This window comes from Anser brachyrhynchus (genome assembly GCF_964034855.1).
Source record: "Anser brachyrhynchus genome assembly, chromosome: 1".
Taxonomy (NCBI): domain Eukaryota; kingdom Metazoa; phylum Chordata; class Aves; order Anseriformes; family Anatidae; genus Anser; species Anser brachyrhynchus.
In genome coordinates, this window is record NC_137694.1 from 167,869,155 (window position 1) to 167,894,863 (window position 25,709).

The following is a 25,709-nucleotide window of genomic DNA, read 5'->3' on the forward strand; positions in this document are numbered from 1 at the left end:
TATATTTTCCAAAATATTTGCCTCATAGTTGCGTAGGACACTTCAATCTAAAAAGAATTTTTCAGACAAAAAAATATAAGTGAACTTCTGAAACTGGGACATCTGGAGAGAGCTGCTGCAGGGTTGGAAGGAGGGTTTTGGTTTGCTTTCATATGAGACATCTCTCTCCAAATAATAAAAAAACCAATACAAGCACTAACGTTAGTGTTTTGCTTTGTTTTTTAAGTGACCAATTTGTGGCACATTTTGCAAGCATACCAATGCACACCCATAGTGATCCTGTTCTCCTGCTGCTCCTTTTAAGGACATAAAGAAACTTCTCTGGTGGGAGCCTCCCAGACAAGAGGTACCATAGGTTCAGTCCTCAGGTGTAAATATCCACAGTTGGACTGCAGAGAGCAGCTGAGCCACACTCCCATCCTCAGTGCCAGCATGTAAGGAGGGGAAAACCGCTTCTCACCCATCTAAATAACATATCATGTGCCCAAGATGATTTTGGTTTTGGGCTGGCTCAGCAGCAAAGCAACACGTGGCAGAGGGGGGAGATTCCAACAAAAAAAAAACAGGTGAGGAATCATTATATGGTGGCAGAAAGTCCTACGTAGAGTCCCAGTTCAGACCCATGATGCATCAGGTCACATAGCCCATTTCTGGCTGGCTGCCTAGGAACAAGTTAGTCAAAGGGTGCAAGGAAAAAGTCAAAAACTGTGCAGTAGTTAACGAGGTAGCAAAATGACTGGGCCTGGTCAGCATAGACAGCACTCATTAGGGAAACATGATACTCAGTGCAATATGACAACCAGCCCGCATGCAGATTTCCCTCCCTCTCTTTCCTCCTATCTTGAGGAGTTTGTTCCCACTCAGGCCAGCTGGGATTGCCATGCCCATCCACTACACCATGAAGAAATCACATGGCCAAAAGCACGAGGTCATCGTGCACCCAACCTGCACAATGCCTGCCTGAGACTTCCTCAACATCACATTGTGAGGGTGACACCGGTTTTGTAGCAAGCAACATATTGCTCATAGAAAGGAGAAATGCATCTCTTCTAATGTCAAATATTTGCAAATGTGTTTTAAAACCCCTTCTGAAACACACTGCCGTTTGGTTTTGGTTTTTTAAAAGGGCATGAAATTGGAGAAATTTTTCTTCCTTTTCATCAGTCCATGGATCTCTTTGCAGATGTAGATAGTACTGTACATGCTATGGCTGTTACCTAATGAACTGACTAGAGGCAGGTTGGTTACCAAGCAGAAAAAGGAAAATTGTTCTTGTGATGCAGTGTATCAGCATAACTTTTTCCACACCTGAAGGAGAATGTTTTAATGGTCTCTTTATCTTCAAGGTCTAAGAGCCTTTCATTAGGGCAGAATTTCCTTCATTATTTGCAATTGTAAAAGCAGAGGCTGTGTATGCCCTTGCTAAGGATGCCTTAAAGCTTGCTTCCACACTTTAGCAGTCTAGTAAGCAGTGGAAAATTCTGCCTTTAGTCAGCTGTGGCCCATATCTAAGAGGTTGCTGGTCACACCAGCTTTCAGAAGGAAGCTCCATGATTGAACATGGTGTCCACTTCTGCTCTTTATGAGTTCTCTGGGATCATTTAGGTCAGTCATTTGCAACAGGAGGAACACTCCACTGCTTTTATTTTTTATATATTGCCTAAATTTGAATAATCATGTGCATAATGATGCCTATGTACCTGGGCTATAAATACTGCAAAACTTAAAAGTGTTCACATAAACTAGTGAGCATGGTTTGCCCGAAATGCAGGCAGAGAACTATTTCACACACAAATGGGAGACAATGCTCTATTCACACGTTTGCTAGGCTAACAACGGAAACAAACTGTCAAGTTGTTTACTCAGTACAGCTTTTCCAGATTTGTGACTTTACTTACGTTACTGCTCTCTTTGAACTATGCCCGTTAGCTTCTGAACCTTTTAAGCAACTTGTCACAATAGATGTAGCCAAGCATAAGAACAAACAAAACAAGAAAACCCCTGCTAATCTAGAGCAATCAGTTCCTCATTTATATAGGTATATATTAATTCTTCGACAGCCCTTACATAAGGAAAAAAGGGGACTCTGGGTGATTAATGTATTGTCTGAGAATCTGTGTAAATTTAAGATTTTTTTTTTTTGCCAAAAAAATAAAAAGCCAATGCTGTCATCTTATTGGAATGTCATAAAAATCAGTTGTCACATACAGACTTCACAGCTGCTTCTCCAAAACATCACCAAAATATCACCAAAACGTAAATACTATGCAGTACTATGCAGGTTGGCTGGGTCTTTGAGCAACCTGGTCTAGTGGAAGGTGACCCTGCATTGTCCCCATGGCAGGGGGGCTGGAAATAGATAATTTAAGGTCCCTTCCAACCCAAATTGTTCTATGGTTCTATGATTCTATGCAAAGAATGGTCTAACGGGTAGGTCTGAAAAACTATGGATCATAGCAGCAACACAAAGCTAGAAGTCATAACTGGCAACAGCCTTCTCTGAAGTATAGAAAATTCTTTGCTGCTGTGTGAGGAGGCAGGAACCTACCTTCTCTGACAATCCAGAAGCGAGCTGCTGCTCTCACCTCTCCTCTCTTCTCACACATGGCTATCTAGCTCTAAAAATATATGGCCAAAACCCTCACATTCTCACACTCTATTTGACTAAATAGGTTAGAAGATGGAATGCAAGAACTTCAGCAATGCAGCTTTTAATCTTTTTAAACACACCAGGACAATTATAACCTACTTTTGAACATAAGTCCAAGTGCACACACAGCGCTGGTTATACAGACATTTGTTGCGTGAAAGCTGTTCTTGCACCAGGTAGAGGTAACCAACTTGCTGAAGTATTTTCAGCAATGCAAACAAGCATCAATCCTACATCGAACAATTCTGAAAGAAAGTTGCTTTTTTATGTTTTTATTCAAAATGATGATAGTGCCTATCTGGTGCAAACTATAGCCTTTATGAAAATGTTATTCTGTGTAACCTAATTTCTGCCTTGAATAAATGAATGCCATTGTGCTGAAACTTATAAGCAGGCTGCTGCTTTACTCAGGAGGGTACAGCCAAAGCTGCATCTTAAAAAACAATCTGCTGAAAGAAGCGTGATCCTGTCCAAATGACAATTTCACACCGCTTACTAAATCATTTCATGTCACTTCAAACAGTATCCTCATTTTCCCAAAGGTTTTTATTTCTCATTTCACTAACAATGCAACTTCACTAAAGATGTCTGAACTAAGCAATGGAATCTGCTAAAGAGTGCAGCTGAGATTTTACAGAAATAATCTTATTGCGTATGTACGCTTTGTCTGCTCCTGCCACAGTCAATGTTTTTAGTGTTTACTCTGAAATTTAAAGAAACACAATTCTGATCCTCTGTGTTGCCTAATCTAATCTCAATGTCAAACCCCAACTAACACTGAGGTCTCAAATTCAAAAACTGCAGCTTCTAATTCACGTAAGGATGAACCTTAAACTTTTATCGAAACCACTGCCGATAGTTCTGTACAACTTCAAGGTTAGCTATCCTGGAAAATATATATCAGATGCAGCATGGAAGTCTAAAGGCCATGACATAATGTGTGAGATATAATAATAATTATGAAGAACTGCACAATTCCAGGCTGAACACTGCTACAAAAGATGTGAAATAACAACCCATGAAGAAGTAATACCTTCTGTGTAAGTCATCTGATCTACGTCAATCATTTAGCAAACAGAAAAAAAAGACAAATGGGACAAAAATAGCTTTCACTTGTTAGTAGATGAGATACTTAGAGACCAAATACCTTAGTCACATTTGAACAAAATGCACATTCACACACATCGCTCACACCCAGTCACCACTAAGGGAGGAATGTTTCTCTAATGAGGACCACTCTACGAGAATAAAAGGGACATGGTAGATCAGCAGACTGAACTGCAGCTCAAGGAATTTATTCTCAGCTCCACTGTTTGCTCAAGGTTAAATAGCAAAATTAGTCACTAAGGCCCTTGCCTGACAATACAAAGGCTTTGGCAGCAGCTCTACCTTCAGGATTTCCTGGTCTCCCTTCCCCTTCCAGCTGCCTCTGTTTGCTGCCCTGTGGTTATGCCAACACAGCTCTGAATCACACTCTGAATCAGGACCACAGGTCTGAGCCAGTTTCTCTGTTTGGGTTTTTCTAATATACATTTTTTAATGCCCCAGTTAGCTCACTTATCTTTTACGCCACACTCGTACAGCCTCATACTGCCTCAGCATGACAGCGGAGACAGCACATGGCCACAAAACAGCGGAGAGGTGCTTGGTTTTGAGGCGCAAGGAAAGCTTACTGTTATTTTGATGTACTTTGAGGTATTTCAAAAAAAATTGTACAGGACAGTCATACAACTTACAGTGGCAAGCAGATTGTAGTAGTTGGAGAAAAAATCAACTCGACTTTAACAAATCATAAAACATATCCACTGGAAATGCTAACACTTGCATACATCTATCTTCTGTGCCTCTGTACAATAGAGCAGTGTATTATAAGTAGCTATGTTTAGGTTGACTGATTTAAAACCTTTTATTGAATATACCCAGTGGTTTGGATTTTGTTTTCCTAACACATTATTTGGTTTGCTTCCCTGATATCCTAATATATATTAAATTCCAGAAGCCATCAATTCATGGCAACAGCTCTACTTTGACACTTGACTTTGTTGCTTTCCAAGGAGAAAATCAACATGGAGCTTAAGACCAAAACCAAGTTACAAGATGTCAGAGCAAAATCTTGGAAGATGATTTTCCAGCACCCCTTTCAGAAAACGTGGCTTTCTGAAGGTCTGTTTCTAGTGTAGAAATGCACATGAAATGCAGATATCGATGGAGAATTAACAAAATCTAGCTATATCAGAGAATCCTCTTCCCCTAAATGAGCTATCTGCTGAGTAGTAACGATGTGGTCATGAGAGATAAGATAACTCTGGTTCCATTTACAGAGAGGAAGAAGGGACGGAGACACTCCCACTGACAGAAAGGAATGTGCCAGTGACAAATGCACCGTGCCCAGTGCCAAACCCTTCCCTTGGTGACGAGTACCCCAAACAACCCGACAGCTGCCAAAGCTATCTGTTTCCCATCCCTTCCTCCATGCTACATTTCTTACTAACACAGGACTTAAACAGAAAAGAGACTTCAGTTTCAACAGAAGTATCGGTGCTCTCCTTCTCACTTTCTACCCACCCAGGCAGCGGTTCCACCACCCAGATGCCCTCTGAAGGGCTTGGGAAAGCCTCGTCCTGACCCAGGGGCAGAACAAGCCTCCTTGCTGAGCTCCAGGCATTCCAGCCCGACAACAACCACCTTCACTTACGTGTCTGAGGAAGACAGAGGGTTCGAAGGGTTCTCCGCCCCCGCCGAGGTAAGCCACACAGGAGACAAACGCTGTCTGTCCAACTTGCAGCAGACTCGTGCTAAGTTTTTAACCTCTTTGGACACCTACTCAACTGCTATTAATATTGCCGTTATCGGATTTCACTGAATTCCCGCATGCTGCTCAGAATAGAAAGGCTTCAATGGACGACAGGACTGCGGCATGGGTACGGAAACATGAGGACATTCCTCCAGCCAGCACTTGGATTCTTAGCGAACTGATACTCAGCCCTGAGAGCCACAGCTCGCCGCTGAGATTGCTGGAAACAGAATGGTCTGGTTATTGCAGAAGCGTTTGAGAACAGCTTTCGAGAACGCACCTTCCTACTCCACTGCTCTATAAATACAAAAAGCACATGTATTTTCCATAGCAACGTATCCACCGCACCCCCGTGCCACTTACATTGTAACCGTATACAGTGTCAGGTGTAAAATGACGGCAGAAAGCGTTTCTCCATGCCCCTACAAAACCACCGGCACGTAGCAAGGAGCTCCGTGAGCCCCAGTGGCCAAGCAGCCTGTCCCCACCCCACACCCTGCCCTGCTAATGAAGGGGCCAAGGGGTGGGGAAGAGAAGGATGCCCAAGAGGGGAAAGGCAGTGAGGGAATTCAGCCGGCCAACACCCTCCGTGGGAACACAGCCCTGTCCATCGCCTCAGAGCCCGTCCCTTCATACTGCCTCTCCAGCACGGTGCTTCCTTGCTGATCTCACCCATTATGCTCCCATGCTATTCTTAAATCTTATCAAAACAAAAACAGGCACTTCTAGAAACGCGCATCAACCCTGGCGAATTACAGGACACTCATATCATCCATTTCCTCACGCTCTTTTCCAGCCCCTCCCTGGGTGGCCCATTTCTGCCAGCTTCCTCATATCTCAGCATAAGCCATGGGCTCCCCCCAAGAGGAAACTAACATTCAGGATGTTGCAGGGCAGACAACATACCTGTCAAATAAATTAAAGAAAAATAAAGAGCCACACCCCACACCAAATCCACAAAATACAGTGCCAGAAGAACAAGGCTGTGCAGAGGAGCCTGGCTGATAACCCGAGTGCCCCCCATGCATGGGTCAGGACTTGGCAGAGGGAGAGGGAGGGATCATCACTGCAGTAACAGCTGGCAGAGAAAGAGGGGACTGAGAGGTACCTGCATCCTTCTGCTCAAATTTTAATGTATTAGAAATACTTCAGTGTTCTTTAATATCACTAGCATGGCTTTGTTGACTGCTCCTTTTCTGTATGGTTCATCTACATTAGCTTCTATTGCATTCAGTTTTGAAGAACCCTTCCCTACATTCAGTCACCCCTACCAAACTACACCAACTTGTGTAAATTTTGTAGATTAATCTGAATAGAAGTCCATACGTGGAACATACACAGCATGTTAGCTTTCTTTCCAAAAGGACTAGCTGGTATATCTGTGGGGTCGGTCTGAATAGTAAGTATCAAAATAGGCAATTCGGTGCAGTCCTGTATGATTTTAGGAATGCATACAAGAATACATGAAGGTAGAACTGTTAACTAGCACAGAAATAGTTCAACAGCAAGTCACAAAAAAAAGGTATTCTGTATAAAGTATATTATTTGCTTTAACTGAACTGCAGCAACCATGGCAACTCACAGTTAGCATTTTTTCAAGGCAATATCAATACTCACTTTCCTCTATTGCCTGATGCCTCTTTGCCATTATTAAATTAAATATTTCTAATACTGTTGTCCTTTTCACTCCCACTCCTCCATCTAATGACAACATTTCAATATCCCCTCTTCCCACAGACAGATACTAGAGGTAATTTTGTAGAATAGCCCTCAATACTGACTCATTTATTCCCTCTGAGTATTGCTCAGACACCTCTGCACCAACTCAGGGTATAGATAAACAACTTACTGCAAGGTAAGCTAGGGTAAAAATTTTCCATGTACCAACCATTCCCTAGCAACTGCCCGTGTGCACTCTTTTGCCCTCAACACCCAGGATTAATACAATTGTTCAATTAGGAAAAAGCATTCGGTGGTGGTCCCTGAGGAATAGGTAGGATTTGGCAGGTTATCCATCTTTGCTTACTCAGAGATGGATTTTTTTTTTTTATAGACTATATAATCAGATAGGAAAATAAACTGACTTCAATCTCCTGCCTTGCCCCATGCTCTGAAAAAGATTCAGTTAACGTATTTTTTTTGTGTGTCAAGCAAACAGGTGGTGATGTACAAACTCCTTGCGTATAAGCAAAAGTTTATTACAGTTCATAATACTCAATACTAACTTCAGGAGGTTTATTTAATTTCTAGGGGTACAAAAAAAAGTCTAAAAACATCATGTCTATACAATATAAGTTATACCTCATATTTGGCAAATAACATACCGACTGACAAAGAAAAAAAGATGACTGGCAGTAACTTATACCAAGTATCACTATGCTCATGCCTGTGCTCATATTGAGTTTCAACAGTGCAAACAGGTATTTACTTGGTTGCTGTTGTTCTAACGCATACACAGAAAACAATTCAGTACATAGAGGTGACTCACTACTAGTTTAGAGAAAAAATTACAGATGCCTCTGCAATGGCCCGTGAATGGGAGGTGGTCCAGACTTTAGTCCACTCCAGTCACCATCTCTGCATGGGAGCCAGAGGAGGACAAAGTTTATTTACCATTCAAAACAAAATATTCCCTGGGGAATCTCTGGATTCTCTGACTATCTAACCATAGTCTGGTTATCTTATTTTGGATGCCTGTATTACATTACACAGGAAAGGACATGCCTTTTGCCAGCTGCTAGGTGAAAAGAGGTAACCAACCCAGCTATAAAGGCTGGACTTTCCCATTCCTTTGCACCACAAAATAACTACGATTGCAAAAACTGAGGCTGGTGGAACATCCACTAGCCTGAACTGTCTGAACATGGACATGAATATTGCTGCTCCTTCAATGCTGGATGAAGACAAAAATTTGAAACTGACAACCGGGGCAGCATCAGCCCCAGCCCTTCTTTATATTTTCAACTTTTGCCTCAGCGTTAAAGAACAAATACTTAACATTTTAAAGCAGGATTACTAAAAGCACAGCTTTTAGGGAAAATATCATAGAACTGGGATTTTTGAAGTAATTTAGATCTATTTATAGAGATGGACAGAGCAAAGATGACAAAATGGAGGTACAAGGTAAGTGCAATTTATCCCATGATAAATATTTTTGGAAAAAAGTTAAAGCTATGTTGGAATTTGTCCTTAAGTAAACATAAATCACTACTGCATGGCTGGATCATTTAGTTTAATGTCTACATTTGGAATAAAAACTTTAAAGGACTACTGGCTTTTGTAGGTAAAATTTTGGCAAAATATCTCACAATCAAAAAGCACTGAAGGAGTTACAATGCTTCCTTTGTAAGATTTTTGCCTTATTTTCTTTATACTACTTTGAGTTATTCTAGCAACACAGATCACATCATCACTCACCACACAGCACAAAAACATGACACAGACGGAACCTGACTTTTCTCTATGAAAGCCAGTTCTCTATCAACTTGAGTTGAAGCACGTGTACCCAAAAAAGTGGGATAAGTAGATCACAGAAATACAATCAGACTTTAATATTCCCTACCTTTTTTTCATCTGCCTTCATTGGGAAGACAGATTCAGAACTAGGAAAGAGCCCTTCAATGAACGCAGAATTAAATGTTTATTTATTCAGCCTTATCGGAAAAAATGCTGGAAGAGAACATACTTCCTGAAATTAGCTCTCCAAGACGACATGGCATCAAACAGAAACAAAAATTAAATAAAAAACACACTACCAAGTTATAAAAATATAAACTTCACAAAGTGAAATTTTTAACTAACTCTTAGCAAAAACATGCCCTCTTTTTTTGGGGAGCAGACAAGATCTAGGATGAGAAGATACTGTTTTCCATATTTGCTAGAATTCTCACCTTCTGTCCTCAATTCCTGCAACATGTCCATGTAATGGAGCTACTTAAGAATGTAACTATTCTTATTCAGGTTCCTTATAGCTTCAGATTTATTTCTATAACATATGAAATGACTGAATTCAATTTGTTCCTATCAATATCACCAGATAAGTATCTGCTTTTTGGTGGAAAAAATCTGTCCACCCCAGTGGTCAAAAGCACTTTAAAACTGCTTTAAGCAGCCCAGTCAGATAGAGGGTATTTTAAAACATTTGCTCAAAACATTAAGCGTTTGAGGTCAAGTTTTCTGGCCAAGTTTTTAATGTTGGAAAAATGAATGCTTCTTTGCTGCAAAGTGAGAGAATGGGTAAGAGTCCAAATACTTGCTTTGCCAGAATGTTAGAAGGTCTGTGTGGGAGGCAAAAAGGGGGAGGCAAAAAAGAAACCCACAAAATCACCTCCCCCAGCCCTCCCCCCCCAGTATGACCATATACCTCTGGAGCTGGAGAATTTATATCAAGCAATATTCCAAGCATCCCAGCCTACTGCAACCAAATGTGCTAGAGTTTCTGTTGTCAACTTAAAGGAGTCTGAAAATAAAACCTTGAACAAAATTAATGATATGGAAAAACAATCCCAACCACAAAACCGTAGATGATCTCACACCATCTCTTTTCATGGGTACTCATGAAGTATGTAATTTGTACCACGAAACTGATGACTGAGGAAAAAAGCTTAATACACCAATTAAGACACCACCAAAATGCTCCAACAAGCCATTACAACTCAATCTGGTGGTAGGGAGGGAGTGGAACAAAAGGATCCAATTCTGCTCCAAGTGAGGCCATGGCAATATTCCCAACATTTTTAATGAGTGTATGAGTAAATGCTAAATTAGGAATCTTCCTTCTCATGAGAAAGTAGATACTATATGCACTAACTCCTGGAAACTGCAGTTAGCCATCTGCAGAATTTCCCCAACTGTCTGGCCAGAAGTAGGCTCCTTAAAACACACATGGTGGTTGTAAGCTATTGTTCCCAGAAGCCACTCAAACTGCAAAGCCTGGATAATGAAACAACACTTAGGATCTGGAATAGGTTAATCTAGAGATCCTCTACCTAACAATCCTCTACAACTACCTGAAAGGAAGTTGTGGGCAGCTGGGGGTCGGCCTCTTCTCACAGGTAACTAGTGATAGGACTAGGGGGAATGGCCTCAAGTTGTGCCAGGGGAGGTTTAGGTTGGAAATGAGGAGACATTTCTTCTCAGAAAGAGCAGTCAGGCATCGGAATGGGTTGCCCAGGGAGGTGGTGGTGTCACCATCCCTGGGGGTGTTCAAGGAAAGGTTGGACCTGGTGCTTAGGGACATGGTTTAGCAGGTGACATTGGTAGTAGGGTGATGGTTGGACCAGATGATCTTGGAGGTCTTTCCCAACCCTAATGATTCTATGATTCTAATTTCCACACAACTACCAGGCAGAAATTTTGACCCTTATAAGGTTAATAGAAACCTAAAAACTTGTCTAGGAATCCATGGCTTAAACATATCTCTATAAAAGGATCTCTTAATAAGGCTGTGAATTGCAATCATTATTGCATTTAATCATTGCAAAGATTAAATGCAAAGTAATGATTAAACTTCAAAGTATGTCAATTGCAACAGTGAGCTACAAGGCTCAGCTTCCTAGGGAAGACTCCACACATTGCATTAGCAAATACTAAATCCAGACTTTGGAGGTGTCTGTGGAAACAGCCCTTTTGATCTCAAGTTCTTAGTCCTCTTTGAATTTAGAAGTCCAAACAGCAACACTTCTGTGGCTGTATTCACTGTTTTCCAATTCAATTAAAAGACAAGGCCCTATCATCCCCCAGTGAAGACTTCTATTATAGACAGAATGAGAAATGCAAAGGTAATTCGATAAAACTAATCGGATGTTTCTCCTCTTGATTACATTTAATTAGAGTTGCTAGCCTACCTGAAATGAATTGCAGTTAGGGAAGGATCTCACAGGAAGCCATCTCACAGGTCTCATCTCCAGGGTGCACATTGCAACAGCAAGATTCGGGATAACTTCCAAGGTCTCCCTCTCTTTTCACCACCAAGTTAACAGAAATACATAACAGAACTACAAGTAGTAGTTAACTCAGTGCAATAGAGGAGTAACCAGTATCATTCTCCAACAAGGAGAATAGATCAGTCTCTGCCGGTGGTTTAGGAGTAGGTTGTCAAAGTGCAGCAAAACTAAAGCACTTCTTGACTCAGACAACCACCATAAAGTGCAGGGGAAACAAATGGGATGGAAACACCTTCATCCTTTGACCCAGAGAAAGCATACGTGAGAGATAAGCAAACACAATGATAATGCTCAAGGTTGCTAGGTGGCAAAATGTTGACCCATGTTATCCACACAACACTGCCTGGCAATAAAAACCTACACTAACTTTTTTTGCAGCATACTTTCCCTTTCTTGCTGCATAGCAATAGACAGGTGGAGAAGGCAGCCGTGAAAAACATAGCTGGAGTGCCCTTTACGTTTTATCCTTCCTACATGTCGGTACAGATGCAGTTCATGATCCAATTAATATGTTGAAGTCTGTATCTTAAAGCTTAGTCAGTATACTAGATGTCTTTTTCAGCAAGTGAAGGTAGAAAAATGCAACAGTCATCATCATCATCGAGGAAATACATTAATGGCATAGTAGAGTGTACAAGTTCTTTGAATACTCAAAAATAGCTTATACTGCAGTGTAAGTTATGCAAGCCTCGTTTCTAATAACATAAATCAGTTCCATCAAAAACAGCTCATGCTATAACAAATCAGCCATCTGTTTGATGCTAATTTATTGGAAGACACTGATTCAGAACCACTTCAGTAGTCAGATATTTATTGCTCTGTGAAAAAGAAGGATGATGAATATTAAGGCCTCTACCACACTGCATATAAAGCTCCTCACCTGGAAAACAGCATATTGAGTAAATATGAAAGTATGCACCTTTTTTTTTTTTCAGGCTGGAAAGAATCTGTAGAAGCTTTCACTAGGGAAAAAAAGCTAGAACTGTTGCAGGAACTCTGGACAGAGCATCAAGCATATAATTATATGAACCATTATTAAAAATTACGCAGTTACTTAAGCCTCTGGGTGGGGGGGAAACAGCTAACAGACACAGGACGTGTACACAGATGAATATATTTGAGCTTTTTTATATAATAAAGTTACCAACAAAAAACAGGCAATATTTCACAAAGAAAAGCTGTCAGGAAAAGAACAATGCATTAAAGACAGATATTCTATGCAAGGAAAAAAAAAAGCATCCTGTCGAGCATCCCCTAATCCCTTCTCTTTTTAAGCAGCGACACTGGAATTTTAGCACTGATGAAGGCTGAAACAAGAACAGAAATCAGCAACTTATGAAGTAAACAGGCCTTTTTTAACATACAAGAAGACATATTTAAATTCATTTTGGCTCATTTACAACGTGTAAAATCTCAAATACACTCATTCTGAGTGTCATACCAACTACCCCCCTCCCCAGTATGTTCACTAACATGCCCCTCATTTCAGAGCAATGTCTAAAGATGACAACTGCTTTGAAATTATGCTTTCTTAAAGGAAAAAAAGCCTTTTCTTTTTGCTAAATTTTGTTAGCACAGCAGATTCTGCATTTCACATGTATAACTGAGCCTTACCAAAGTGCTTCCACAAGTAGAAGACCAGCCAGAGAGCACCACCAGGGGTAAGCCAGCTTTAGTGTAGTCATTATCAAAGTCAAACCAAAAAAGCAATCCTATTCCATGAACACAATATCATGTACTCTCTTAGTTATCAGATTTATTGCAGGTACAGTTGTATGTTTTTGTTTGCTTTTAAAGTGAAGAAATATTAGAATAAACTGCAATTTGCTTTATTTAATGAATCTACTTTTTTTTTTTCTGCCCTCTGTCTTCTACAGGGCTGCCCAGAGAAGCTGTGGATGCCCCATCCCTGGAAGAGTTTAAGGCCAGGTTGGATGAGGCCCTGGGCAACCTGATCTAGTGGGGTGGCATCCCTGCCTATAGCAGTGGGGTTAGAACTAAATAAGCTTTAAGATGCCTTCCAACCCAAGCCGTTCTATGATTCTATGACTATCCCAGTTTCCTCACACTCTTCTTTATTCCTGTATCTCGCTGAGTTGACCATCACTGAAAAGCAATCTATTCAATAAACCAGATACTTTCAAATCCTAGTTTAAAACAAATTACTGCAATATCCTCCACCACCAGGGAAAATACAATTATTATTTTTTCCCCCTAATAAGTACCCACTATTTTTTTCTGTGTGTGGATCAGGGCATTACACAACTTATTAAGGAACTGGATGAAAAGCTCTACAGCTACGTTTTGCAATACCATTAAAGAATAACCTTTTATAACTGTCACCTGTCTTTTACTTCAAAGCAGGCACTCTTTGAGGCTCCCCAGTGTTGCTGTTTGTTTTGCAAGTTGTGTGGCAGAGAGGCCCAAGCAATGAAGAATGAGAAGAGAAAAAAGCATCTTCATCAAGTATCCTATCCTAAATTAGCTGGAGAGTGATCAGAAGGCTATTTCCAAACCACAGAAGCAGTGGCACATTGATCACCTACAGTAAAAGGACCTTAAACTGAGATTATGCTACGCCTTCTTCATTTACAGGAAAATGCAGATTCTAGAAAATTTTACAGGTAAACACTGACCTTAATATACTAGTTTTGAAATTGAAAGCAGCTTTCGTAATTAAATATGTAACATTGACAAAGATGCCACAGTACCAAGAGCTGAAGTAACCTGAAATAATTAGCTGGAGAATTCTCTCATGGACTAAGGTAGAAAATAAAAAAAACACTGTTCAGTAATTTTCTTCCACCACTCTCACTGCTACTTATTTCAGCTCACAAGGAACCCAATCGCTCCTGTGTCTACAGATGCACAAATAACAGGAACATGTTCCATTAAACACTGTATGCCAAAGCCTACATGCAATTAAGCCTGACCAAACAGTTTCTAGGAACATGAAGATATTTGCTTTCCTGACAAAAATTTCGCAAACAAAAGCTCCTTACATAACTACCTATGCCTTGGGTACATTTCCATCAAAAAGATTCCTTCCCCAGGAAATAAGAGCGAGCTTCTCCCTCCTCTGACTGATCAGTAATATACCTTCATTTTTGCACAAAGGAAACCACACAAATACATTCCTGCATAACAGAAAAGAAGAAGCTCAGAGTGTTCACTGCTTCCCCACCTCGCCTGGACTGAAAGTAAGCCCATGCAGAGTCTTTCAGTTCAGGTTCCTCTATGAAAATGAGAAAAACACCTGTGGGTATGCAAATGAAATCATTCTGCCCTAAGAGGTGCTGCATTTGAGAATGGGAAGACGGATTTTGGTGATGCTGACAATAGGTTGCTATGCTTCTGTGACCAGCTGAGATCCATTTCTCCACCACAGTTAATAATAAAAAACTGTATTCTTTAACGTTAGCTTTGCATCTGATTTTACTGTAATTCCTTTCTTTTGTTCTCGCTACGTTATCTTCTAACAAGATGTGTAGAGCAACACAGCAATTTAAGTAAAGCTCAGGTTAGATAGCTACACCAAGCAGCACAGAAATACTAAAACTCTTGCGGACAGGGAAAGAGAAGTGAGGACAAAGCCACGGCACAATGCTACTCCAGCAGGATGCAGTCACACACAGCCATGACACACAAGCTCTGGAGGCACCATGGCAGGACAAAGCTCTGGGCTGCAGCTCAGTGTTAGCAAAAGTGCTGCTGCTCCCACAGTCCAGGAGCTAAGTCAACCCAGTACACTTCATTGCGCAGATCTACTCTGTTCATTTAAAACAAAGAGAAGCTGTGTACTGTCTAAACCAGTATACTCCTTTCTTCTTCAGAGCCTATGCTACTTAGGAAAGAGAAGTCTCTGCTTTTTGACCTACTTCTACTTCACCATTTTCATTTATGTGCTCGTATTTGAGCTGCTGGAGGGAACCAGGACTTGGTTTTTTATTCTCCTCATATATCTTTATGTTCAGTGTGTATTTCTATTTAGACAGTTTTTCAACCCACAGCACTTTTTCATTGCAAAATTCATCTTTTGGGGAAAAAAAGGCTAAAAAGTCCTAGAAAGAAAAGATATTTGATACGTTAAGTTTGTTTTCAAAAGTAAGATTTCCTTTCTCTTCTCAGCCCTATTTCAGTTGGAGTTGTGAAGATTTCACAACTCACACTTGAACGTAGTTTCAGAAGTGTGAATCCAACCCTTGCCTTCAGATTCTTCTCAGTTTTTACCTTGTCCAGCTTTCTCCCACACACATTTCTCTGCCCTTTCACTGCAGCACCTTATTGTGCAAACACACGTCCTGACAAAACCGACAACCACCAGCATTTCACTCCAGCTTTTCTCCCGATAATACTCGCACTGTCCATTAGAAGAAGTACATTTATCAAGCAACTTTGGCAGACACCCGACACAGTACAAACATAGGCTACCTGCCTAATTCATTCTGAGTACCTGAGGCAATACTGTATGCTCTTTCCACAACAGTACTGGGAAGGCATGTGATGAGCTGAATTTGTCCTCCTGCATACAGAGCGTGGTGCACAGCTGCGAGCAGCTACTATGCAGCCATCGTTCACGTGGACCCCAGCAAACAAAGCTCAAGATTGTGGGCTTGTACACTGTCTGCCATCAGCCCATGGATTCATAGGCTTACAGTCCTACCCAAACAATGAAAAAGAGTACAGAATAGAAAAGTAAAAAGAAATTTACAAGCACAGTCACATTATTTTGGTGGCAATCAAAACTGACAATCAAAAAAGACTGACTATACCACCCGAGTAACTGGAAACTTCTGTATGGGTTATGCCAAAATTAAACAAATTGACTCGTTGAATGCATTTGTGGGTTATTCAAATAGTATTAGAAAAGACTGAATTAAACTGAAGAATTTGGTCACAGCTAAAAGAGGAAAGTGTCTCAGAAGGACATACTGTTACTTATAAAAGTTATTCTTTTACAATGTAATTATTTTCCTCTTGAAGGAACAAAACATCATAATGAAATGTCGAATAACACTAATTAGTAACTACTGCTAAGTGGCTTCTGTATGATTTCTCAACAGCAATCAACATCGAATACAAGAGAAGAGTCCGTATTTCAAAGAATAAAGTGTTCTGCACAGCAAAAGCAAGTGTTTTGCAGGATGAGCACAGCAGAGGAATATCATTACTGATGCATCTTCTGTGGTTATTCAAGCTGGGTGGGTGTACCTTCTGCATAACCATCTGATGTGTGATCTTCCAGTTACATTACCCATGCCAAAACCAGTAACAAAACCTCTTAAATTAACTGATCTTTTTAGAGCAAAAGTAGGTTTTCAGTAACGATGCTGAATATAGCATATGCAAATATACGTGCCAGCTTATTGGCAGAGAACTTCAGCCATTCCAATTATTCTTATTAAGCTCTTACTAAAATACCAAACGGTTTGATGAAAGAAAAGTTAAGATTTCTAAGAATTCATAATATTTTTCCTTTCACAATAGCAAAACCTGGCTACATGTGGAAGTAGTGAAATACTGGTCTAGATTAAAAGGTGTATAATCCCTCCCCACAACGGTTTTATTCACCTCTTCAATCTCTGTATACAACATTCCACACTTGCTAAAGCTTAACAATAGCAGATTGCTTGACTGATTTGGAAAATCAAATTATTTGCTTCCATAAAATTTGTGGCTGGTTTCTTTCCTCAGCCATGCTTTCTTGGAGGCAGTCATCAAAAATTTACACAAGTTAAAACCAGCTTTCACTGGATGCGACCTTTGCCAAAGCTCACTCAGGAGTGTCCACATTGGGCCAGATCAAAACCCAGTCTAGCCAAGGTTACACAGGAGGATGGGATTCTGAATAGTTGCCTAAGGAAGAGTAAAAATAGAGCAAGCAAGATGCTTCTCCCTCAGGCACTTCCCAAGTTAGATATGGTTTCCCTGTGTTAAGTAACTCTTAAGAAATTTCTCTTCCATTACCCTCTGAACTCAAGCAAACTTTTGTCTTACACAGCTTCTTTTAACAAGGAAGCTTGCTACCCCTTCGTTTGGTTGATTATTCTTATAGCATGAGACACAGAGACTAGTTGAACTACTCTGCCATACCATTCCCTAGTGAGGTTTCTATGTTCATTTGTTGCTCACTGCTTTGCCCACCTACCCTCTTCATCCATTGCCTCTCTTTCTGACCAAGGACACCTAGCATCTTTAAACCAGCAGCAGAAACTACTACTTATGGTCAGAGAATTGTCACAAGAATGCAGATCTCCCAGTGCCATAGTTTTATTCTGGGGGTATTTAGGTGAGATGGGAGAATGGCAAAAGGGAAAGTGATCAAAGTCCAAAGCTTGCCAGTGTCATAAATACCACCTGAAACTCCAGATTACCCACAGCAGCGCAATAATGTGCCATTGTTTTTCCTAGTCCTCATAAGTCTTAGCAATGATCGGGGTCTATTTCTGTGTGGGACTTTTTTGACTGCCACTGAACAGACACTTTTACAAGAACTCTTAACCCTGTTATTTCAGGCTTGGGCAGTATCAGCTGTTCCAGAGCTTATCGTTTTCTATATGAAATTTGAATTGTCCTGATTTTTCTGTTCTAACTTCAGTAACCCAAGTTTTCCTTCTATTTTGTACAAATAAAGAATAACATTTCTGAAAAATTAGTCTACAAAAGATTATTAAAAAGCTGCTTACTAGACTTGTGAATACTGGTAAATTTAGACAGATTAGGATTAGTTTACAGAACTGAACAGTAATTCCATAATTCCATAACTCTGATGGAAATAGATTGCATCTTAAAGTCAAACCATACATAAGTATATTGTGCCTTCTGTTAACTTGGGCATTTTTAGGTAGTGTTTTACCAAGCACATCTCTCACCCTAGAAAATGATTACTGCTGACAGCATCTTATAAACATCAGGTCACAGAGTTAAGAAGCGTACATTATTGCATCGTAAGTCTGACATGCATATTTGAGCACTAACTCACAGGGCACAAGTGGCTGTCTGTAATTTAATATCTTTTGCCAAAGCAAAAGTATTTTGAACTTAGCCTCCTTTTCCCCACCCCAGTTAAATAGTTTATCATATCATGCATTGGAATCCACGTCAATTAATGAGTATCTTTACGTACTGGGTTCAAAGGTGTGTACATGTTTACATTCACAGGATGCTTTTTCTAGAAGAGAAAGAGGAAATATAAATCACATTACTCAATCTCCTTACTCTAGTCTGAGTAACCTGCCACAGCAACTTTAACATCTTTTTTTGAGTTGGTTTCTGATACGCCTTGCTGCCAAGCCTACAGGAACATGGGGAGGGCGAAGTCGATACGCAGCAGGGCAGGGTTGCCAGTCGGAAACAGCAGGGCAGGCAGAAGGACTGGCTCTGCGGGAACCTCCAGACTTTCAGAGAGAACGAAGTCCAAGTCCTGCCCCTGGGACGGACTAACCCCTGCCACAGCACAGGAGGGTGGGGAGCTGTGCAAAAAAGGGAGCATGGGCACAGGTTGATGGCCGCGATCATCCCCTCCTTCCTCAAGACTTGTTACACCACAATATATATTGATGCTTCCAGATTGGTGTCTCCCAGGACAGCGGACAGGAGACAATGATAAAATGGAGCAAATTCACTGGAGGCTACTGGGCTACAAGTTCACTGGAGGTTGAGGCTTTGAGATCCTGAGCTTGATAATCCAGCTTTTTCAGCCTTTTTCTCTAGTTGTGTTTTGTGGTGGTGTCTTTTTATTTTTAAGACATAAAAGAACCATCATTTAAAGAAATTTAAAAAGATCATGCCTCATGTGGCCAAGCATGCCTGTTTAGTAGTCTTCCCCCCTGCCCCCCAGTCTTCTTTTAACCATGTGATAGGACAGGATTTCATTTAACTGATCTCAGTGACAAAACGGAAAAAACCCTGCAACTTTCTCGACATGTGCTCCACGAAAAGCATTTGCATTTATTACTGTATTACCATCATGTTCTGTAGCAACACAGTAGAAAACCTGTTAATGTCACCTTGAAGGATACAATTTAAGTTCTCCAATGAAGTGATAATAATAATAATAAGAGTTGAAACCTCTGAAAGCACTGTAAAAATAATATTCATCACAGCACAGGAATAAAAATGCCCCAAAGTAGGATTTTGTATCAAGTATGATCTAGAGCTGTCAATATACTGTTCGGCTTCATTTTCTCGATTTACAGAGTATAGTTAACTGACAAATTCTTGTATTGGTGGAAAGCTTCAAGACATCGGTTTCCTCCAATATTTAAAAGTATGAGCTCTGCTATTGGTCTGTTCTGTCTACTGAAAAGCTAACTGAACTTCAGCAATTTAACAGTAAAATGCAATTAAAGATAAGATTGTAAATTTGTGTAGTTTTCTGTATAATTGACATGGAAGTAATACAACCTTTTTCTTTTTAGAAGTCCTTTAACATCCAAACTCAGACAACCATATTTTTCCATGCAAAGAGGAAAAAAAGGAAAAAGAAAAAATCCAAAATCACCACTTCCTCTCCCCACTGCCTTGATTTATAAACTGTGTTTAATCCAGGGAAGTTAGGGTATTGGTGTACATGCTTACAAATGAGTAATTGGCGTACAACATTAGAGGTGCATAAGATTTAGGAGGATTCTAAAGGGAACCCTAAGAAGTTAGAGACATTTCTTTGAACACAAAGCAAAAGAGCTTTGAAAAAACACTGTAAAGGCATAGTAGTAACTTTTGTGGGGATACAAAACCTTTTTTTTTTTCCCCAGAGATGCTTTTAAAATGTATTAGAATCAAGAATGACAACTTTGAAGAAACCAAGATCTTTTAGCGAGAAGTTACTGTAACCTCCTCCACCAAATCATTTCGTTTTGTAGCACAGGTATTTAAATACCAATAAGACGATGGATACGTGTTACTAAAAATAACTGAATTACTCTCAGTATTACTACCATACACTTATGTCATTTTCTCCAAATTTGTTCAGACTCTGTATGCTTCTAGGTACAGATATACCTAGAAGTTTGTCATTCTTTCAGCAAAATCATCTCATAAAGTAGATAAATGGTAATCGAACACCATCAAGAATATAATCCCATAAAAATGTACATTAACTCTTAAATTACCAACAGAAAAAGTGAACAATGTCAAACATTCCTCTTCATGATCAGAAACTTCACAGAAAGTTGAAAGATTATATAGTACCACACCCGACATTTTATAGAGTTTATACTGAAGAGTTGGAGGTTAGTTCCTGGAAGGTATGGTCCAAAGTCTGGAACATTTTGTTACCTACAATGGTTTTACTGGAATGACTTAAAAGTTATGCAAATTAATGACATGTGTGTGTATTGTACACTAAGCACAACAGCATGACATGACGGATGAAATACACTTATTTCAATTTTGTTTCTTTTTTAACGTCTGTGTGACAGTGATTGGTATAGATAAAAGTAAAACGTGAAATGCGTGATCTTGAAAGGAGTTATCACAAGCTACATGAACACACCAATTTTAATGTTTAAAATATGGATATGCCCAGGAAGATTAGCTGTTGTGAATATTACTCAATTCTATGAAAATGTCCATAGCAAAAAAATTTCCACCCTTACAAAGTCATAGGAACATTTCTAAATTATTCTGTAGTGAGGGTGCTGCACTTTTCCATTTCAAGTGTAGTGTCACTAGGAAACTTAGTTACCACAATAAAACCCTATTACAACCACATGTGTAAGAAGTGTTATTTCCCTGGATGTCAGAAAATGATCTTAAAAAGCAGCATTCATTATTCTAATAAAATTTTGGTTAAAAAAAAGTTTTCATTCCATAAAACTCATTCTTTTAATCCTTTCCCCCTCAATGTGAATTCAAGAATAGTTTCTTAAAACTCTGTGCCTTTGGACTGATTGACTTTTCAGTCATACAGGTACCATCTGGACACCTTACACAGGTATAAGTTTGAGTTTAGGGCTAACTACCGTGATATTTCTTGCATTGAAGCTCTTGGCTTTCATCCAGTCCACAACTTTCTGTTCTACACAAAATAAAAAGGCAGGAAAGGGTGTTTCCGTTTTGTGTTTGGGGTGGTTTTTGTTTTTTTTTTTTTTAAGAAGCCAAATTAGAACTAGGTTTTTCAACTCATGTTGTGTGTTTCTTCATAACATTAAATCACTACAGCAAACTCAGGCTCAGGTCTATCATGTACTCTCATTATAAGCCTAAGATTCTTGAGTAAAAAAGAATTCAAGAAGCTATACTAACTTTGTAAGTACATTAGATATGTAAGAAGACCCAAGTATGAATTCAATATTATCAACAACAAACACCAACTCTGAGCTACCTGACCACAAATTGACTCACATTCTCTTCTCTCTCTCTTTTTTTTTTTTTAAATCTCTACTTCCATGGTGTAGACTGTGCCTCCTTTGATTAAAATTGGGCAGTTCTTTGTGAAGGACAGGATGGGATACTAGTCTCAGAAGTGTTTCTTCTTATGTCTCAAACCTTTAGCTAAGTCAATTGCCGAGTGTTACTGTCAAAGTAAACCTAAAGAATTCCCCCAAAGGCTGAGACTAGCTGTCCAATGTTCATGATTGAATTATAAGCATTTGAAGAGTCAGAGACCCTCTATCTCTTCCTACTAAATCACTGTTTCTTTTAAAAAACATTCTCTATTTTCCATCTAGTTTTCTCACAGCACATTTTGGTAAAAACTTTCGTTCCAACTGTACCATTAGGAAGAACACAGCTGGGCTTTCTAAATGACAGTTGAGATTTCCATGTAGGCATCAACACAAATACAGGCGCTACAGGTTTGCAAAACAAATTCTTAAGAGCACTGACAATAATTCTCCACTCAGAAAGACCACCTTTTCAGGGCTTCCTACACAGATTGCTTTCTTCAGTGATCTATTCAGCAGCTGTAACATGTATAACATATGAACTGAAATTTTACTTTGCCTTCATTGACCCTGAAGAAGAAAGCATCCTCAATGAGAAACAAGTGAAATCAGGAAACCCATCATTTTCCTCACGACGAGACAGGAAAAACATTAAACTCATGAGAAACATCAGCATATATACATAAATTAAATCTATTAGAAGCTAAAATCTACTTTTGTGCAGTTCCTTTCCTAGCACATGAAGAACATCAAACTCAAAGATGCTACATCTACATTCAAACTCTTTTTGCTACTGATTTAACAGTATTTTCAGCACCCTATATCTGCACATTTTTCAACTGCATCAGAAAAGATAAGTAAAGAAATTTCATCATTGAAAGGAAGCACTAGTTTTACAGTAATCTGACTTATGGGATAAAGAAGGTAGGTACCAGAGAATGTTTTGTGTTTGGCTTAACTCAGTGCTAAGAAGGCTTACTTTCTGACAGCCCCTAAAAGGAAAGGGTAGTTTAGTATGGTACAACACTTGTGATATGGCTTGTAGAAATTCTGTGCATATGTTTAAAAGAGATTGTTTGTATAAATCAGTATAATTGTTCATTTTTAAAAGTTTTATAGGGCTTTCTAATGATTAAATGTATACTGCTTCAGATGGAGGAAAAGCAACAGAATACAGGCTAAATGATGGGGTCGTAATCAAATATTTCATTTTCTCAAGCTTTACTTTAAACACACATCTGATCTCCAAACAATGTTTTTGTGGAAAGAGAGCCTGTCTCAAAAATTCAGCTTCTGAAATGCATGAACACAATGATGAGCATGACAGATAACTGTTGTTACTACTTCTCTCTAGTTGGCTCTAAATATATAAAGCTTTGTGCTACAGAAAGCATTGCATTTTTTTTTCCAGGATCGTTTTTTGCTTTAAGAAGTTATGAAAAATAATTGCGGTAAATGACCTCTAAATTGATAGTTAATACTATCCAAAAGTTAGAAATGTCGGGGCTCTCTTACTCCATCCGATTTATGCACTTATTTATACTTCAGCAAGATTTCTCTGACAGGATTATATGTTTACTTTATGATTTCCACTTCATTTAGTATATAGAACTGAAGATGAATGAACAAAAAGTACAGAGCAGCAAAAAGTTGAAGGCCTTATCCAAATATCATATTCTGAGATATGCTGGGTTCTGAGATACTTGCAGCCATCTTACAAGACAATATTTTTGTTTCACTCAAGACCTACTCTGAATATAAACCCATAGTAATAACATTAATAGGAGTCAAATATTTTTATATTTATTGAAGAATAAAATTATTACAATAAAACTAGCATCAGGAGGCATTGGGTTTGTGTTAGTTTTATAAAAAAGCTATTTAAGATAGCATAGTGAATTCTTACACAAAAGTTTGGCTTAGTACATTTAATAGTTTCATGTATTATCCCACACTAGGATGCCTCCTTTTAAAATGATAATTGGGATAGCAAATTCGATCAGAACCGAAGTCTGATATCTGTGCTTCCACAGCTGGGAACAACTGGGTGTGTCACTTCTGAAGAGCTGGGTAAGGAAGTGCTTAGCATTTTTAAATGGTAACTGTGCTGTCAACTCAAAGTTGCTAAGCTCATATTATTTTCTTGCTGTGATAAAACTAGAAAAGAATAAAATGAAATATTAAGACAGCCTTGTACTACCAAAAAAAGCTCCTGTATTTAAGATAACATCTCTGATTCAAAATAATAAAATCCCAAGCTAAAAAATAAAAAAAAAATCAAATATACTGAAAAAAAATCTAAGAGGAACACACGCATTTACACTAATATCTGAGACAATATACTTCTCACATACTGTGTTCAACAGTCATATGTAAGTCCATCTGGATAATTTTTATTGGAAAACATGACACATTGCTGTACTATACCATTGAGCAATAACTTCTGCAGACTTACAGAAATACTGAAATATAAGTCTCAGGCATTAATCTATACTCATTTTCATTGGCAGAAAAGAAACCATCCATGCCAGTATATTTTTCCACATCACTCAACAACTAATCTCGTTGCTGATCTGGCAAAGCATAGTTTGAAATCCTTTGAACAACAACCAGTAATTTTAACCAGCCCTCTTCACACAAACTTCTAAACAATAAAATTTTAAGCAGCTTTTTCTTTGCAAAAAGGATAATCGCATAATCACTTGGAACTAAGAGTCTCCAACATACTGGAAATTTAAGAGGATTCTTGTCCTAGATATAAGTAGTAATTACAGAGAAGGGTTTCACATTATGCCTGTACATCATCTCAGTCACCGTGAAAATACTAATAACTAAAAATCAATTGAAAGTTGCAACCTTATTACCAGATAGGAAAATTGTTTCTTACTAAGCTTCTGGCAAGACATAAGCAACAGAGGGTCTTACCTTAAGCTCAAGTGACACAAAACCACACTACATACAAGAAAGAATTGGTATCTCTAAATGGCTTGACATTGTCATATCTTGTTAATGATGCTGAAAGATATATTGGTATCAGTCAAGGTGCAGTGAAAGGCAGCAAGCACACTCAGATACAATATACAAGCAGAAAATAGCTCAGCTGATTGGGAAGGAAGCATGGCCAGGTGGGACACGTCAAAGTCTGTTAAGATGCCCAACAGCTCAAAGGCATATAATTTCCCACAATAAAGAGACACCAAATGTAACCATCAGGCATCAGACACAGGAGGAGCAGAGGAAATACTTCACATAATGCATTGTTAGACTGAAGATTTTCCCAGTACAAGACACCCTGAGTGTCAGAGGCATTACAGGGTTCAAAAAGCAATTGGACAAACTTACGCAAGGCCAAGCACAGCTCAGACAGAAATGCAACCTCCCCAGTCAGTGTTAGAGGCTGGTTTTGCTCCGAGATATGAAGACAGCTCTGGTGGTCTCCTTAGTGCTGGAGGTGGACCCACTCTTTCAATGACATTCTCCTCTTTACACACTCTTTTCACATACAACACAAGTTGGCATTTTCTGTCTGGTAGTACATATGAGTTGCCTACCAGAGCCCTAAGTACTACTCTCAGCAATGCCAGCCTTAAAAATCTTACTGTTTAAGTAACAGTTTAATCTACTTTGGGTAGATAAAAAGCACATACTAACAGTGGTACAGCAGTAGAAAACAGGAATACTATCAAGGTGTCAAAACACATGCTGCTTCAGGCACACATTAATATGATCCTGTATAACCTATCACAGCTGATTCAAGATGTGGGCAATTGGCCTCAGGTGATGGCAGCAAAAAGAAATTTGCTTAGGAGTGCCAGATAGTCCAAAGTGAAATGCAATCTTTTATAAAAAAATCAGCATACAAGAAAAAGTTTTCCCTCCTCATGACAAGAAGTGATTTACTTTTAATGCTGAAACCGGGGTTAACAGAGGAT

At 39.2% G+C, this 25,709-nt stretch overlaps 1 protein-coding gene across 9 annotated transcripts in view; it reads right to left on the reverse strand.

Annotated features, from left to right (window-relative positions):
• The window catches only part of LMO7 (LIM domain 7), a 129,336-nt gene that overhangs the window by 44,788 nt on the left and 58,839 nt on the right, over positions 1–25,709 (reverse strand). The window lies entirely within an intron of this gene.